This window comes from Zosterops lateralis (assembly GCF_965231275.1).
Source record: "Zosterops lateralis genome assembly, chromosome: Z".
In the NCBI taxonomy this organism is placed as follows: Eukaryota; Metazoa; Chordata; class Aves; order Passeriformes; family Zosteropidae; genus Zosterops; species Zosterops lateralis.
Window position 1 is genome coordinate 34,695,829 of NC_139800.1, and position 13,893 is coordinate 34,709,721.

Genomic DNA, 13,893 nt, shown 5'->3' on the forward strand with positions numbered 1-13,893 from the left:
AGCCCGCAAACAAATGTGTACCTTCTGAGCCATTTTGACCTTGCTGATAAATGGTTCTGCTGTTTCTTTTGCTAAGTGTTGAGCTTGCAACTATCCACATTCCCTGATGTAAAGTTTGCATACCCTACCATTGAAAGTTTTGTTTTGAGGAAAATGTCAGAGGGTGCTCAAGACTTCAGCAGAGACATTCCTGCCTAGTTACATTTCACTGATATTCTCATATCAAATTTTCAATCACTCCCAGAAAATTAAACAGCTTTGGTTAAGTATGTCAAAAATTATAAAGTCAGGACAGCAGATATGCATATTTTCAAGTAAATTACTAAAGCAGCAATAGCTATTCATCTCAAAAATAAAAGTCAATTATAGTTTTGCAAAACATCAGCATAAAAATCCTTGCCTCTCTTAAAATCATCATCTCTTAATGACTTACAAAAACAAACCAAGCATGTTCAATCAACACATAAAACTAAGGACGCATTTTATTGTCTTTCTGGAAGCACTTGAGAAAAAGTTTCAAAAGCAAGGTTAATATGCCAAAAGGATTATATTCACCTTAGTGATGTACTGTAAGAAAATATGCAGCAAAACAACTCTCCCTGTGTGTGGCTTTTTTGTTTCCCAGGACTGACTGAGTCACTAAGCAACTCTCATGAATATTACCCTTTCTGCTTAAGGTAATTTATTTATCCTTAAGTCCATGCTAAATATTTATATTTGCTGAAGACACCATCATAGATTACATCCATTCTTTACCAATGTTTAGCTTACAGATGAACTAGTACAGGCCTGCATTATTATTTGCATTACTTTAGCAGAATATTGACTTCATTGCAGAAACCTCTCCTCTTCTGGAGGCCTGTTGTACATCATGAAGTTCTCAGCAAATGTGCATGTAATAATTTTCAGGTTCTTTGAGAATTCAAAAGAACTAGTTTTAATTTCATACTATTCTACTAAGTACAATTTCTTGAAACCTTATGAAAACAGAGCTAAAAGAATGTACATCTTAGCTGGCACATGAGAACAGTACATAGTTTTAAACTAATGGCTAGGTCTAACTGATGCAACTTGACCAGTACCTTGGGAGGAGTGGTGATCTTTGAGTGCCGTTGTCTGCTGGCTGTGCGATGCTTTGGGCTTGATGTGCAGCTGTGCTCCCAGTCCCACTCACAAGGAGATGGCAGTGCAGTAGTTTGCTCCCTGAAAAAGAAAGTTTCATTTAAGTCACGTATAACCACAAAAGAGTGCTTGTGAAGCCTGGAACACTGAAATCCTAGAGATAAAGAGGAGATAAAATATATTTCTCTGCTTAGTTTGACATGCTTTAGCTTCCCTGGCAATCAACTGGAAATAGTGCTTGAAAAAAGGAGATACTCAGCAATATTTACACACGAGCCTGCATGCAAAGCCATCAATACATTTTTGCCAATGAAGTAAGGTATTGACAGGAAGCATACTTATAGTTACTTTGTTGCACTGGTCCTCTGCACAAACCATCTGGCTTTTTGTTTTAATTTAGTTTTGGTCTGATTGTTTAGCTTCCACAAGACTGTTCACAGGAAAACTAGTAACAGCATTGTATCTTGAGCATATCCTCAGCAAGAACAATTGGATACATGCAGTCCAATGGCATTAGATGGTAACTTAAGGACTTCGGTGGCCAAATGGTAGAAAGAAAAACAGTTCGCAGTGTAAACTTCTATTTCCCTTCCCCTGCTCAACAGGCTTTAGCTACCCCTCCTGGGCACAAGTAGGATGTTAGTTTCCATTCAGCATCCCTGTCACAGGCCTCCCCTTCTCCCTGACCCCTTGTCTAGTCTTTGATTATCTCCAGTGGGAAAAGAGAAAATCAATGGTTTCACTAAGATAAAGAAGGATCTTTTGACAGAAATAGAAACACAAGCTAATGGTTAGGTTTTGGTGGTGGCTTTTGTTTTGTTTTTAAAAGAAAACCAACATGCATCTCAGTAATTTTAATTCTTCTCTCCAAAACATCTTTCCAAAGCGTTTCATCTTCAAAGACAGATATAGCCAAACTTCCCTAGAAAAGTTTAGTAGTTATTCTTTGAGCAGGTTTGAGTTTGTTTTTTGGTCCTGCCCCCCCCCCCCAGTCCCCTGCAATGTATAGATGCTTTTTCGTTATGGTTAATAATCCATTAGCCATTTCTAGATGGCTTGAGAGACGTTAGAAGGAGATACTGAAAGAATTCTGCAGAATGTCCCCAATCGTCTGAAAGTCTGGCCCAAGTTTTGATGTGTCTTGTGTGTAACACCCACTTTTTCCTGAGCATAAAAATAGTGAGGTCACAGGTTCAAAAAAGCAAAATTAAAATTTCTAAAATATTAAAAAAATACATTTTGTTTCAGATTAACTTTTTAAAACATGCAACAATGCAAGCACCTGCCAGACATCACACCTAGAAGCCAGAAGGTTATTTTCTCCTTTCTCCTAATACTCTTCCAGCATAAATGCATTTTTCTAAAAGTAAAATACAGTTTTAAATCAAGGCATGATTTCAGAAGTTGCAGAACAAAAAGATGCTTAATATGAATTTATATGACCATCAAAGAGCAGCACAAGCTATACCATGCATTCAAAACAAACTTCAGCTTTATTGTTCTAGGCAGTGCACAAAATACTATTCTGGAGGCTGCAGAAAAGTCATACAAGCAAGATATTCCTAACTACCACTGCTGCCATAATTTTCACTTTGTCAAACTTTATAAAAATCAATCTGTCACAGAAATCACATCACTATTCCAAGCAAAGATGGAAGTAGAAAAACATAACTTTGTAATGTCTTTGATATGAAAATATAAATGAATACCTTAGCAAAATAATGTATCTGTCTTTCCTACTTTCTTTTACATAGTAGTCTGGGATTTTAAGCAGAATTCTTACAACTTTCAAACTGGCTCTGGACCTAGCATCACACTCACACTTTTTATTTTAAGAGATGTTTAATAAAAATAAAGTGCTTAATTATGCACCTGAATTTGTGCTGTGAGGAGTCAACAAATGAGGACCTCTATACCCATTATTCAGTATTACGTTTTGGAAAGTGTCTTGTTATGTTGCATTTTTTTTTCTATACACACACTCTCACACTTCTATAACATTTTATTTTTACAAAGAATGTGACAGAGTACCTCTAGAAGGTGAGTGCTGAGCTGATCTTAGCAGACTGCTATTATTTATGTGTTTATTCCAGTCATCTAGAACAAGTAGTATGCGGCTACAAAAAAAAAAGTGCTTTTTTTGTCACCTCAGTTTACTTTGACACAATTCCTGGTTATCAACCTTTCATTCCCTGAAAATTTTAATAAAAACATAAAAGGGATCCCTATTACAGTCCAATGACAACAGCTTGTCTGCTTTTCTGAAACTTTTGGAATGGCAAATCCAAATATAATTCCAAGTGTGTGCAACAATCACATTAACTAAACCTCTCCCTGAAAGCAAGATGTCTAAATAAGAAGGCTGGAAATAAAAACAGATTTTAACAGTGTATTTTATATTTTGATACTGACTAATACTCAGTAATAGATGAAAGACAAACAGTCACAGTTATAAAAGAAATAGACATTACAGTTTGTAAGTTTCATTTTTAGAGGTTTGATTCAAGCTGTGACTCTGGCAGACTAACCTACTTGAGAACAAAGAAGAATTCTACAAGAACATATCATTACTTTCCAACAGAGTTTCTCAAAATAGCAGGAGAAATCAGGTACCATTTTATCAACATATAAAGAGCAGCTGAAAAAATCAAAGAGATTTGCATGTACAAAATTTATATGGAACAATCAAAGGAAGTCGCAGTTCAGCACACTCTGCTATCCTGAGTCTAAATACATGGCACCAAGAATCCCTCCTGATGGGCAAGTTTTTAACAAAAAGCCCTACAAGCACTCATTAAGATGACACTGGAAATTTAGGACCAACATGAAGAACAGTTGTGTTAATAAAAAGGTGCAAAACCATTTCCATCGGTGTATTTTCTAGACTAGATTTTGTGGTTCTGGGGATAGATCTGGAAAATAAAAATAAATCATGTGATACTTAGTGATTTATTTGCTGTTACTGTTGCTACCACCATTAAAGAAAGCGCATTTGTAGAAAAATTACAGGATAAATCTGAATTCAGTTATAGTCAAAGAGCCACCATTATAATCCAAGTTTTTCTTTGAAGTCTTGCTTACATAGAACTATTCCAAACCAATAGAAACATACTAATTGGCCTTGGACAAAAGCGTCTTATATTTTGCACTCCTCTGCAGTGTCTGAAACAAGGTGACAATGTTCTGTTGTATTATAAAAATAGGGGAGACCAGAAGAACTGTGAAGACACCCATCCATCCATGCTACATCGATCTCCCACAGGGGCAGGTGGGAGAGAATGACAACTCCATTTTCCACACAACGTACTTTTTGGTGGAAACAATTACATACAGAAGGATTTTTCTGAAGCCTAATACTCAAGTTGTGTGGTACAAGAAAGCACTCTGGATTATTTTAATAAAAATCAGGAAAAACCTTCTAGCAGGGAAACAATATTTCTAAGTATGATGAACTCCTGCTTTTAAGCAGAGAAGTAAAGTTGCCTGCACAGACAAGAGTGGTTTTCCTTTTCTCATTTTAGAAACAGCTTTTCTGACAGATAAAAATTAAAATATGTATTTTTTAAATGAGAAGAGGGTAAACACACACATACATCAGGTTAGTAGCAAGCAAAAAATACAAAATAGCCATTTCATTTCTGTTCTGATCAGTATACACATGTTTATTCTTTCTGTTCTTCAGCAAACTTCTCATTTAGAAATAACTTTCTTCTAGTTATTCCTCTAGCCAAGGACAAGAAATCTCTAATGAAACCACTAAGTTCAACCACAACTACTGAAGATACAGCTCTCACAAAGTACAAAAAAAGATTATCTGTTTTATTAATAACTCTCCTCTTTCTGAAAACAAGTTTTAAAAATGCATGATTCAAGGTGAGCACAATTTTTCCCATCGTTACTCACTGATTGCTTTTTAACACTTACCCTGGATGTTGCCACAGATTTGCATGTCTACCCTCAGGAAGCAATTCCCTCTTGTTAAGGGGGGTAATACCTATCGCTGCTTCTAAAATAGTTATGTATTTCTTGTACCGCATCCTGCCTTCCTCAAGAGTTCCACCATGCTAAGTTATCATCCAAACACAGATGCTGCAACTGAAGTCATGCCTCTTCACTGAATTTAAATGCTGTTTTTTAAAACATGCTGCAAGTTTGAAGCATAAAAATAATGCTTTTTTTCCCTCTCCCAGGCATGGATAGTTAGTAGAAGAGAGAGAGAAGCCAAAGAAAAACTCCTACCAGATTCCCCAGAAACGTCATTGTTACGTAATTTGATCTTTGAATAAGACACTAATGAAAATGATTGAAGAGACAATCACGGTTCTAAGCCTGGTCGGATAATGCACACTCTCCAATTGACTAATCCTTTGCTAAATCTCTGCTGTCTATAATCTTTCAACTGCTAATGGAGCACTAGGTAACTTCTCTGTCAAATCCATCCAGGGAATAAAAGAGAACTGCACAGAAAACTTGAGACAGACAAAAATAGCTTTTGCCTTAACTTTTCTCACCAGAAAGCACCAGAAAGCTATGTCACAAGTGTCAAAAGGGATTTAGCTGATCTACTCAGAAAAAGGCATGTAGAACTACTTCCTTATGTGGCTTGTACAGTATTAAGAAAACTAGAGACTCCCATTATGATAGCTACTAGTCATTCAAATGTGCCTCACATGATGCCAGAAGCCACATCCCACTTCAGAATTGTTCTAGCCATGAGGTAAGTATCTGTACATGCCAAAGACCTCAGGTATGAACTACAAAGGTGGAGACAGATGCATATGTTGCAAGACGTAACAGTGACATTTCTGAGACACAGTAGTACTGTCAAATTGCAATATTCAAAGAGATGTACTTGATTGCAAAACTAATCAAGGAAACATTGATATAATGGTGCTTAGATAGTAAGAAATTAATGCTTATATATACAGATATAGATATACATAATTACATATATAAATATTATGCACTTACGCAGTAATAGAGATAAAAACATAGAAAGAAGAAATGTGAAAGGAAGACTGAGCCTGGAACCACAATTTCCCAATGTAAATTGTGCATGTTATTTATTCCCTAGTATTATTAGGCATGTGTGTATTTTTATTGGAGTGATATCATATTGCATGTTCCTTATTTAGAAACCAAGATAATTTCTTGTGCTGTAAAATATTTAGCTCTTAACAACAAGATTTGTGTAATTATTTCCAGATCCTACATTACTTAAAGTCCTGCATTAGCCATATTTGGTGTTTTATATTCAATCACATTTGTAGGTTATGTTAGCACATGTACATACTGACCTATCTCAAGTAATTACTAAATAGCAATACATGTGGCTGACCTTAGAAGAGCAAAATAAAATCAAGCATCTTTTAGATTCTGGGAATACCACTACAATTGTCAGAGGGAAAAAAAAAATCACCTACATAGTTGTGTGCTGATAAGGAGTATGCAGTCTGAAATGTAGTAATGTCTTAAGAAAAATAATTAATATATTTAAACCACATGAATTAAGCAAAAATTACTTCTTTGTGTCCAAAAAAAAAAAAAAAAAAAAAAAAAAAAATCACTTAACAACAACTTTAAACATCTGTATACGAAGCATTAAGAAGCTTAGGAAAGCGGAGTACTACTAGAAGCCTGCAAGCGCAGCTAACGTCATTAAGCCTGAATGCTTCCTGTCTTCTGATAGCTTTGGTAGCTCTATTGTGAAGGCTGTACTGAGAAAGAAGAGTCAAGACAAGAAGTGAGCAGTTTTTGACAATTCCAGTACTTCAGGATCTTCTGACTGTAGAAGTCCATGACAGTTCAATTTTACTCAAAAGCAGAAATATTTTTTATAAAATTCAGTCTTCCCTCAAAGTGGGTTTCATTAACAACTTCAGTATTACCACACTTTCTCCTTTGAAGTTTTGGTATTTTTTTCTGTCCACCTTCTCCCTTAACACTTCTTTAACTCTAAACTTTCCCCTTATAAATCTAAGAAATCATTCTTAAAAAAACTTTCCTACAGCAGTTTTCAAAGTCAGTCCTATGCAAAGTCTAAAAAGCATTAAGTGCAGCTCTGGTTTATCTTTTGTCTCTTTGAGCAAAGCATATTAATTCTGACTAGAAAAGGAGCCTCATGACTAGTGTTGTGCACAGGGAAGTGTGTTGCCCACACAATGAGCACAAGTCGCTCCCAAGTACTGCTTTCGGTTAAATAGTGCGTGAAATCTTCAGGTATCTAGAGGGAGAAAGTTGACTCACCGTTTATCAACTTCCTTCAACTTTATTTAGAAACAGAAATTCCAAGCTGCTAGTACATGCATTGTTAGTGAAGGATGACTTTTGTAGAGCAAACCAAAAGTCTAAAACATACCTTCCTCCATTGTTTCCTGCTGGAGAATTATCATCCACTCCACTTTTTTTGTCTTTGTATTTTTTTCAGGAAGAACAGAAATCAAGTTTTATTGGAAAGACAACAGCACAGTTTTCCTAACTGAGAACACACAAGTGATGCCTCGGAAAGTACAATGTATTTCTGATAATGGGGAAAGAATGACAGAGCTTTTTTCTCCATTAAAGAACCATTTACGAGATCAAAGCAAAAACCTTCATTTGCTCTAATCCTCAACAGATGAAAACAGTCATACACTCTTAATTAGATGTAGAGCATACTTCTTGTAAACTGATGGCAGAGGCAGGATCACATCTTCAGTCACTTCAGACCCGACTAAAAAACCGTCATTGCCCAATACAGCAACAAATTACTTTCCATCTTGTGAAAAAAAACCCCACAAAACCCTATTCTTTCTCTCTCTCTTTCAACAAAAATCTGTGTAACAGCTACAGATCAAAGAATTCTCTTATTAAGAGAGCAAAGAAGCAAGCATGTCTTCCTACATGCTTTTGCTCAAGTGATAGGAATTACTGTGACAGTCGATTATTAACTTCCAGAACACACATGTATCACATGTATTTTGTTTGCGCCACAACCAGCGTATATGTAAAGCCTGATCTGTTAAAAAAAATCTTAAGGTAGAGGAGCATCAAGGATCAGACTGGGAGTGTGGGACGTGGGAATGAAAAGAGAGGAGGAGGACCTGTAAATTTCTTTCTCACGGCTTCACGGATTGCAGTTGCTTTTGGCTCCTCCTTAGAGACCGTCCCTACCCTGAACAGTCCATATGTTCCTGGAGATTCTCAGAATCAGCTTATACAAAGTTGTGCTAAGGAGGCTAGAGACACCAGTAGTCAAATCTGCTGGCTATTAAGCAGAGCTAGATGATGAAGCAGATGTTAGAATAGAGAGTGCAAGCCGGTCTACAGACAGTCTTGCTGTTAACAGCGACTTGTAGGAGAGATTTATGGGTTTTCTCTAAAGCCTTAAAAAACCCTACCAAAAATTAATGAGGCAAGGCAAATAACACATAGCTTTAACCAACATGTGAAATCTTTGTTATAATGAGGCTGCATTGTTAAGCTCATGTTCAGTTTATCAATACAATACTAATGTCAAAAAATGAGTTTGGTACAATAGAGTTGTAACAACAAAATGCTTTTGGGAGAGGTATCATTGAGCCAGTCTTAGGAAAAAGCCACAGTGGCCCAGTATATCTGAAGTCATGCCTAACTCAGTGAAAATACACCCAAATCTAAGGAGACATCCTAAACCTGACACTTCACATGTATATAACCCACACTCTAGGTAATTGCACGCCTTTAAGAAGTAAAGAGAAATTTCTCAAAAGCACTTCTGGATTACTGGTACAAAACAAAAGCAGAGACAAAAGCATGAAAAGAGAGCAGGCACTGGAAAAAACCCAGAACAATAGGGCTTTATATTTTGCCTTGCACACTTTTTATTTACCTACTATTGTATCAGGCAGTATTTTTGTCTGTCGTTTTCACCTTGTTCATGTGAAAAGAGAGCACTAATGAGTTTCCTTTTCTTCCTAGATTAACAACCATGGTCATCTTGAGGTTCTGGGACTCAGATGCACAATGACAATGCTGACCTAAATTCAGGAAGACTTGGGTAGCTCATGTTTCCTAAAAACAAAGCCTGCAGCTGATGAATACGAACCAGGGCAGATGCTGCACCAGATATCATACCAGAGCTCCCACAGCTCACTCTGTTATTACTAAGCTTGGATCATAAACATCCTAAATACATTCACAAACGCAAGGACCATTTTACACTGAACAGAAAGGAGTTGACACAATCTGCATTTTCATTTGAAATAAAAAACTATGATATGGCCTAACGACATGCACTTTCAAATAGCAATCATCTTAAAAAGAAAAACAAAACAATCCCAATAACAAGCCAACTAAATCCCAACCCAAACATTAATAGTTTAAGGTATTAAATTACCTGAGTAAGCTTTCCTGCTGCATCAAGCTGTCTAATTACAATGCTGCACTTAGTACCTGTTTAAATTATGTAATATTTAAGTAAAAAATAACCTCAGCTTTCTAGACCTGAATGCTGGCTTTGTCTGCTAAAAAAAAAAACAAAACAAAAAAAAACAAAACAAAAAAAAAAAAAAACAAACAAAACAAAAAAACCCCAAAAACAAAACAAAACAAAACAAAACAAAACAAACAACAACAAACCCCCCACAACCAAACCCACAAAACAACAAATAAGACATTAACCCCCCAAAAAATAACAACAAAAGAAACCCCAAAGAAACCAAACTAATCAAAACCCCTACAAATAATAAACAAACAGAAAAAACTTTCTTAAACCCCTAACAAAAATACTCACATAATTGCAGCAGGTTCTAAATCATAATTTACCCACTCAGGAAAAAAACCCACCAACCTTTCTGAAGTGGGACCAGGATAACTCAAGTACTGGTAAAAAATTACTAAAGAGCAACAGAAGGCTTCAAAGACTCTGGGAACAAGCAGTAAGTAAAGTTTTCAAGGGAGCAGACATAGATGTCTGAGGAAGAGGATAGGTTCAGATAATTGAGAAAAGCATCCCACGGTTGAACAGCTCTATTTTGATGAGGTATGTTCTCAATGCATTTAGAGCACTTGGTCGTGGGACTGAAACTGAACTTTTGACTCTGAAAGATGACGTGCACTGGTGCGTTTATGCCAGTACAGTCATGCAAAACCAGTCATCCCCGTGTCACTGCTCCAACCTTTGTAGGTAACACACCATTTGCAAACATTCTCCTCTATGGCAAGACTCATCTATTAGAAGACAAAATTGTGCCCTATATAATTACTGCATAAATATTTGTTTTACAAATAGATTAACTCGTTTTTGAGAAGTCTTCCAAAGTTCGCAGAAATCCACTGCAATTTGGGATTAAGATCCACAACCTTTCTGCAGCTGATACCAAAGACCAATTGGCAAATTAAAAAAAAAAAAAATTTTCCCCTGCAATTAGAACTTTCATACCTATTTGAAAATAAACCAGACTTGAAAAGCTCTAACTTCACAGACTTGTAGCTGTTCTAACATGTAAGTGCTCTCTTCCCCCTGTCATTAGAATGATCAATTCCAAGACTACTACAACAGGATGAAACTAACGAGGCTACGGTATGACAAAAGTTATGCCGTCCCTGAGTACATAAATACTGTTACTTCAACAATTACAAGTGAACAGTCTTGTAACACGAGATTTCTTTTACCCTACAAGGAAGTTCTGGAGAAAGACAAGATTGGTAACTATTAAAAAACACACACAAACGCTATCACCCAGATTTGCTCTAACTTAAATGCAGCTTTGAAATAGTCTTGGAATATTAGACCATTCCCCAGTTGAGGATTCCTATGGTCCAAGAGCTTTCTAATGCTTTTAAACATAAAGGTTTTATAAAGGTATGGCACATCCTATTTTGTGAACTACGCCGCTATCTAAACACTGTTTTAATCACAAAGTGAGACTTTTTCACCAAGAAAAGGGGGAATTAAGCAATCAATAAAGTATCATACACCTAATTACTTTGATGCTTCATTCTGAAGAGCTGTATTTACGTTATAGTTCATGCAAACTGTTGGGGTCATCTTCACTCTGCTGCGTAATTCCCAACGTTTGCCTTTAGTCTCAGAAAAATCCAGTGCAGTGGCACTAAGCATCTCAGCAGTTGCAAACAGCAAAACAGGGCAACAGTAAAACAAAATTAGATACAGGTTCTCCTGTATTCACAGTGACACCTTTTTATAAAGGGAGAAGAAGTCACTGCCGCTATTTAAAACCAATGTTTAGGGCCTAAGATGTTTGCATGTAACAGTCCAGAAGCAATTATAACAGTAAACTCACCTAAAAGTCAAATACATGCAGGAAGTTTCCTCAGAAGCCTGATGACAGCCCTCATAATAATGTTATACCAAGTACAAATCTTACTGACCATGTCTAGGTGGCACACACTTGCTTACTAAATGCAAAACATTTCAGTTTCTTAAAGCAGCCGGATGATCTCTCGATTAGCATTAATTCACACAAGCAAACCTCCTATGCCTTCCAGTACAGGATTGCCTTGTCAGGACTTCATGGATCTTGTCAAGTATCGCTCTTTGAAAGGGCTGATTGTTAAAGCCTTAGACGACAAATGCTTCACGAATGAAAGAAACAGTTTTGCACATACTAGTTTCTCTTTTATTTTCCCTCAACTATAGGTGAATCACTGTTCTCAAGCTTTAAAACAAACATTTGCAGAACAAATGAAAAGGTAATCTATTTTGTTGCCAATTATGCGACCTTGATAATTACATCCAAAGGTTAAAACAAAGCAGACCTTTGCAGCCTCTGCTGGAGCACAGCTGTGAGGCCAAGAGCCCTTGGGAATGATCTTAGCTGTGGAAACCGTCGTGATTTTATAAGCTGAAGCTAGGGAGCAGATAATTCAGAGATTCTCTCTCTCTCTCAAGTGAGTAACTACTAGAAAGCAACATTGGAAGCGTGAAAGTTTTCCGATTTGCTACATGGCTCTTACACAAGTATGTTCAAACAGCATGTACTTTCTCATGATGGAAAAAAATACGCAAACAGGTCTCAAGTACGGGGTAATTAAGGGTGAAGTTGTCTACTAAAGCATACTGAAGTGCGTGCCACTGGTAGATCGACCTTGGCACTCCAGGATAAAAATCTAGTGTACCTGGGCTCCAGCACCGCAAACACGGCCGATGCCAAGGCACTTCAACAGGGCAATTAAAACATTTGTCTTCTGGAACTGCCTGTTCTTTGTTTTACAGTTCCCTGTTAACTTGAAACTTCCCCTGACCCAGTTAGCCAAAGCCCAAGGCACGGCTGGAATCCACTCGGGATGTGCCAACATAAAGATTTCAGGAATTCTCGGTACAACAAAGGCGGCCCAGGTCCCCGACGGCGGGGCTGGCGCTGGCCGGGGGACTCGCCCCACCTCCCCGGGACTAACCCGGCTAAACAAACACCCCGGCTCGCCAGTGACATCTCTCCCACTTTCCACGTAGTATCGCACTCTTCCGGAAAGTACTTATCACGGAAAAAGTCACCGAGAGCCGCTTAATCCCGTTAAGAGCAAAGCCGATCGCGGCCGATCCCGGCGCTGGCCCGCCCAGGTGCGCGGCGGGGCGGACCGGCCTGGGCCCCGCGGGTCCGGCTCCGCGGACAAAGGCGGCAAAGCGCCCTCGAGGAGCGCAGGCGAGAAGGCGATAAAGCCAAAGCACACAAAGGAACCAGGAGGAGAAGCCGGCGGCTCGTGGCCGCAGCGCGGCCCCCGGGGCGGGGAGCAGAGGCGCCGGCCGCGGGGGACAGGGGGTGCCGGGGGGCACCGCACCTGCCTGGCGGGAGGGAAGCGACGGAGAGCGCGGGTTCGGGGAGAGGGTATCCCGCGGAAATACTCGCCTGCTCACGAAGGGCGTCCGGCAGCGGGAGCAGAGGTCCCAGGGGCGCCCGGGCGCTGGGACTGCGCCTTGCCCGGCCCCGCCGTCCCGGAGCGGGCAGCGACGGGGGCTCGAGTTCGAGTCCGGGGCCGAGGCTGAGGCTGGGTCCGCGCGGCCGCTCCTGCCGCGTCGGGCGATTTCCTGCGGGATGCGGGCAGGGGCGGGCTCCCGCAGCAGGTGCCGGCCTCGCCCCCAGGTGGGGAGGAGAGGGGAAGGATGGGGAGGGCAGGGAACGACAGGGGAGGGGCGGTGGCGGCCGGACCAGGCGGGCGGCGGGGCCCCTCTCTAGGCGTGTCCCCACCTGCGGCTGCCTCCCCTCCAGTCCAGGGGTGCCTTCGCCCCGCTCCCCCGGGCCACGCCCGCACACACCAACACCCGCGGCGGCGGCGGGGGAACAGGAAATACCGGTCGCAGCCCGGTGCTCCGCGCCGCTGAGTCACCGCGGCAGGGCCGCCCCGCCCCCCGGCTCTTCTCTGCCCGTCCCGTGTCCCGGCAGGGGACCGCGGGTCTGTCCCCCAGTGCGGTCCCCGGGCTCTGCCCGAGGCCCCTCCCGCCCAGAGCGGAGCTGCGAGTGGGCACGGCGGAGCCCCGCCGCCGCTGGCAGGGTGACCGCCACCCAGCCCCGGCGCTTGGGTGTGTTTTCCGTTTACATCAGTGTTTTGTTTGGAACTTGGGATCGTTGCCCATCTGAACCTTTCTAACGGGAAGACCACTGAGACAGTCTAACACCACAGCGCCGTGCTCCACGTACGCATCTCAATCTGCTTCTCCTCGTCCTTTATCACAGAATAGCTGCGGCCGCTTTACTGACAGCTCGGGAGGGCTCTGTTCACACCATCACTCTCAGCTGAAATACACAAGATTAGCAGAAGGCAGGGTAGCTCCATTTCCAGGCCGGAACACGC

General features: G+C 40.4%; 1 protein-coding gene across 1 annotated transcript in view; it reads right to left on the minus strand.

Moving 5' to 3' along the window:
- The window catches only part of TJP2 (tight junction protein 2), a 62,701-nt gene extending 49,664 nt beyond the window's left edge, over positions 1 to 13,037 (minus strand). The window contains exons 1-2 of the mRNA XM_083883855.1: positions 12,951 to 13,037; positions 1,083 to 1,203 (exon numbers count right to left, since the gene is read on the minus strand). The gene's annotated coding sequence lies outside the window, so the exon portion shown is untranslated. The remainder of the gene's footprint in view (positions 1 to 1,082; positions 1,204 to 12,950) is intronic.
- Positions 13,038 to 13,893: the final 856 nt, after the last annotated feature.